This window comes from Cupressus sempervirens, chromosome 9, assembly GCF_028749045.1.
Source record: "Cupressus sempervirens isolate cs-2001-9-10 chromosome 9, ASM2874904v1, whole genome shotgun sequence".
In the NCBI taxonomy this organism is placed as follows: domain Eukaryota; kingdom Viridiplantae; phylum Streptophyta; class Pinopsida; order Cupressales; family Cupressaceae; genus Cupressus; species Cupressus sempervirens.
The window spans coordinates 191,946,436-191,951,670 of record NC_143126.1 but is presented as its reverse complement, the minus strand read 5'-3'; positions in this window follow the sequence as shown (position 1 = coordinate 191,951,670).

The window sequence follows — 5,235 nt, the reverse complement described above, 5'->3', positions numbered from 1 at the left end:
GTCATTCTTGCTTCTGTTTGCAGGGGATTTTGGCCTACCTTCTTAGTTGCCTATCATCTCACCCCATCTGCATTAAGGGGGGGTTATGATATTGTTCTAATACATCCTTGGTTCAATGGTTCAATAGTGTGAGCTATGTATTAAGTGGTTGATCCTATATATGAGGTGACTGCAGTGGTTGGCTACCTATTTATTTTGGTGAGATGGATCATGTACCATATAGACATGCTCGATTCATGCCTTCTTCTTCCATGGAGGTTCTTCAGATCAATAGTTTCTTTCTAATGGTAGATTTTGTGGCTTCTTCTTGCTTCAGTGATGCTCTTCATGATCACTCCTTGTTCCTATTTTATGGGGACATTTCCCTAGTTGGAGGATCCTTCAGTTCTTCACTAGGTTGCATTTCTCTTTGCATTGTTCATGGGTACCTAACATGGCCTTGTTGTCGGGACCCATTCTGCATTTCATCTTAGTTTTGTGAGCTTAAAGAATTCCCCTAAGTTGCACTTAAGGGAGGGTGTTAGAGTAAATAATTAATTATTTATTAATTATTTATTCTATTTACTTAAGGTTACTTAGGTTAATGCATTTAGTATTTAATAGTTGTAGTGGTTAGTTGTTGACAACATGAGAGTTTGTTCCCTTCTAGCATGTTCCACCTTTTTGTGGAAGTGTGCTTAGTTGTCAACCTTATCTTCTACCACTTTCTAGCTTGTTCTACAAGCTTCCATGAGGCCTTTATATTTGGTCTCTCTCTCATTGTAAACTCATTGCATTCTCATTGTAAATACAATTTCATTGTTTTGCACTATTTCTCTCTCATGTTCATTTAGGGTTTTTCCAAGCTCCACATCTTCCTTCTTGGTTTCCCTTCGATAGGTTATTTGCATGTAGGTGATCTTGGTGACTATGGAGTTGGATTTCATCAACTCCTACAAATATGGCCATGGAAACCACCTACACCAATTTGGACCAGGATACGCAGAAAGCCCAAGAGTAGATGGATTGAGGAGAACCAGAAGATTTATGAGGTAGCCCAAGTCATGCAGGAACTCAAGAGGAAGAATGAAGAGTAGTCCTCTTGTTCTATCTCTTTTTTTTTTGTTGTATATTTTTTGGCTTTTGGTTCTGGCTTTTGCTAAGTTTTGTTAAAAGATAGTTTATTTTTCTAGCCTTTCCATTGGCCTCTATTTTTGGCTAGGCCTTGTGCTTATTATTAGTCGTTAGACATTTTTTTATCTAGCTGGGCTTCTATTGCTTATTTTCAGCCATGTTACTATAGCTACTTTTGGGTTTTAAGGTCCCTATAAAACCTGTTTATCTTATCAAAAACATTAATTCACTCAATAAAATTGTAATTCCTTTTTGCATCAAGATTAATGTTTCCTCTTCTGTGGATCTTTGGATTTCAGCCTCCATAGTTTTTCTTCTCTCTTTGTGATAAGTGTTTGAATGCTGTGATTCTTGGGAGCTATGGATTGATCTTTCCTCAACTTCAACATGGTATCAGAGCTTCAAACTTGCATGCCCTTGTTCTCTTCATGAGAGGATTGGCCTTGGTTTTAAAATCTATGCTTTTTATAATTATTTTTTATTAGATATGGGGGCACCTTCGTTTCTAGTCACTTTGAGCCAAAACAGACATCACCATTAAGCTCAAAGCGTCCAAACACCCCCATTTCCATATAAAAATACATTTAATTTGGACAATGTTGACTTCTGAAATGAGAATAATTTTATAACTAGATCGTATGACTTGGACACACAAATTGAGACAACAATTTATTATTTTTTCCCAAAAATAATAACAACAAACATTTCTATTTTGCTTTATTAAAAAGTGTTGAACTTTTATTTTCTTTCAAAAATAAAAAACTTGAGTTACTTTATTAAAAAGGTATCCTTTATAAAAGGTGTTTTTTTTTACTTTTTCAAAAAAAGCTCATGCATTCCTAGTGGATGCACTTTTTAGAAGGTATGCAACACATTTTTGAAGGTACACAATAGGTACATGTGCTCTATTCAAAGTATAGTAGGAATACAGACATGTCATCCAATATGACCCACCTTAGTGTTATCTCATAATAAATGTAAATTTTTGGGCCCACATTGCCACAAAGCATCTATGCCACATCATCAGCATAGTCATTGGTCACATCAATGGAACATTTTTTTAATGTGACATTCATACAGACATTAAATTTAGGCTATGGATATGATGACATCATCACTATATCATGTTACATTTCCCTTTTGGCCTTGTTTTGAATATATGATGGTTTTTTGGCTTTGTTTTTGGCTTATAGAGGTATTTTTTGACAAATCATGTATCGTCAAAAATCTATTTCTTAGCCTATTGCTATGGTGTAGGTTATTTTGAGTTTTGGTATTGTTTGGTTGCATGTTTATGTAGTCAAAGCTAGGGGTTCTATTTTTCATTCCAGGACACATATCCTGAGCATCTGATCTCTGATTTGGGAAAACTCTATATTGTTGAAAAGTTTGTTCTATGATCTTTCCATCAATGTTGGTTATTTCTCTAGGTTCTACATTCTATTTTATTTTTTATTTTTTTCACTCTAGTGGATATCTTGGTTGTGTCAGGTTCGGGGATCATTTTCATTGTTTGGTATGACTTGTCTTGGGTTGTACTTTCTATCATACCATCCTTATACCTCTTCTGATCTTTTTTGCTATCTTTTGTAGCATATTTACAAAAACACAATGAGATAAAGTGTCACTCTATTGCATTTCAAGATTTTGCACATCTTTTTGTCTTGTTGTACTCACAATACATTATAAAGTTCCTTGGGGAGTTTCATGTTGGCCATTTTTTCCATATTCCTTTTTCAAGTGTTTGTACCTTCCACTATATTATCCTCATGATGTGTTGATGAAATGTGCCTTTATAGGCATTTTTAATTCTTCTGCACTCTTAATGTTTCTACTTCTTCTTTCTAGAGGAGATTATGCATTTAGTTTTAGTGTACCTATCTTACTTCTCAAAATTATAGGGGGGGTTTTGTTGTTTATAATATTTTCCTTATTCGATGGAGTGAGCTATGTATTTAGTATTTTTTCCTATGCACTAGGCAAATGCAGTGATTGGATACCTATGCATTTCAGTGAGATGGATCATTTACCATATGGACACTCTTTCGTTCCTATTTTTGGAGGCCATGAAGATATCTTCCATCTTCAATTGATCAACTCTTCAAACTTAGTCTTCTCTACCTAGTCATGTTATATACAATGGAGGTTCTTTAGACCAGTACTTTGATAGTGTTTGTAGCTTCATGCTTCAGTGGTGTTCTTCATTAACATCATTTTGTTCCTATATTCTGGGACATTATTTCCATCTCTTTTTGGAGTAGGGTTTTTCTCATGTGGTTTTCTCCATTTCTCCTCTTTACAAAGATTTGGTTGTAATTAGAGTAGGTTTTTAGTTACTCCCTAAATTTGTTTTATGGGGGTGTTAGAATAATAAAGCATTTCCTTATTAACTAGATCATTTTGATTTAATTATTAAGTCACTTATTATCTCTATTTTTCTTAAGCTAAACTATAGACATATAATAATTAACTTTTAATTAATTATTATCATGAAAATTTGGTTAGTATCCTTTTAGGGTTTTGATATCCTTTGTAAGGATGGATTTCTCTTTGTAACATTAATTCATATAATACAATAATTGAAAGTCCATTTTTGTATCAAGAATGTTTCCTCATCTATGGATTTTTGAATTCAAGCCTCCGTGGTTTTTATCTCTTTTTGTGATAGGTGTTTGCATGCAATAATTCTTGGGAGTTGTGGCAACTTCAACAAATAGTTATCCCTCATGGATCCATCTTCATTGTTCAAATCTCAAAAGCCATCATTGATCCAATCCCCCTAAAAGATGTTTCCACCCTTTGGAACTTTCATGGTGCAATGAATTCTCCAAGTCATAACATATCTAAGGAATTTTCACATTCAAAAGGAAAGGGAAAGATGAGATACTAATATGATAGTGATCTTGTAATGCCCTTCTAGGGAACCCAAAATAAATTAACCTAAAGTGTCTCTAAGATTGTCAAACATTTTTTTTGAAAGATTAAAACAACAAGTGCTTATATGATGGAAGCAATAACTCACATACATAAAAACAAAACAAAAACATATTACGCCTCTTAAGGGGTCCATGACGTTGAACCACATGTATAAGTTTTATTAATACTAAAATTGATACATAACAAAATCCACATCATAGAACAACCACAAGTATGAATATAATTAAATAATATATAATTACATAAGATGTCACATGGCATAACTAGAATGCATAATTGTCTCTTGTAAAATTCATAGGGTATGAAAAGATCCAAAGAATATAAATCAAGAATTAATACATCTCATAGGATCTCTAGATAATCAAGTACAATAAATTAAAAAATGACCACCGAACTGTTATAATTTTTTAGAATAACTGAGGGGGGGGGGAGGGGGGGAGTTGAATCAGTTATCCAAGGTCCAATGCCACTTTTTCTCCAAATCCTTAATAGCACATAACTGAAACTATCATGCATGCAATTTGAACATTTAAGAAACTATGAAAAGTAAACATGCATCACACCATAACACTAAGAATTTGATCACCCAAAAACCCTCCAAGAATAAGAAGGTAAAACTGGAGTGGGGATGATACCCACAAAATAACTACGCAATTGATTTCAACCACTTATGATGGTCTGCCCTATTAAAGGCTACAACACATTGTTAAATGTGACCTTGCTAGAGGATTTCACCATACTGTTAAAAATGTGCCTGGTTAAAGGACTTTGGAACATTCACTTGGAATGTCACCTTGTTAAAGGATTTATAACATGGCTATTAAACCAACCTAAGTCCATAGGATTTATCTTAACTGTTACAATTGCTAGAGAGTAACAACAATGGCTTTTGATCTGATACAACTTACAACATATCTTGCATATTACAGGTCACACTTTAGTTCAATCCTTTGCTTGGCTTTAATCACTTCAAATCTGTCAGCTTGTCATCTCAAGCTTCGTCACCTTGAGTCTTCTTACTCATCATACCAATGTATTCATATATATGGTCAGCTATTGAAGCGGAGTATCTGTGCTCTCTTCTACCTTAGCACCTTCTTCAGCATTTCATAATTTCATGCTTGACCACCACTTTGCTTCGTGACCTTATGACTCCTTAATAGAAATCTGGAATATCGTTCCGGC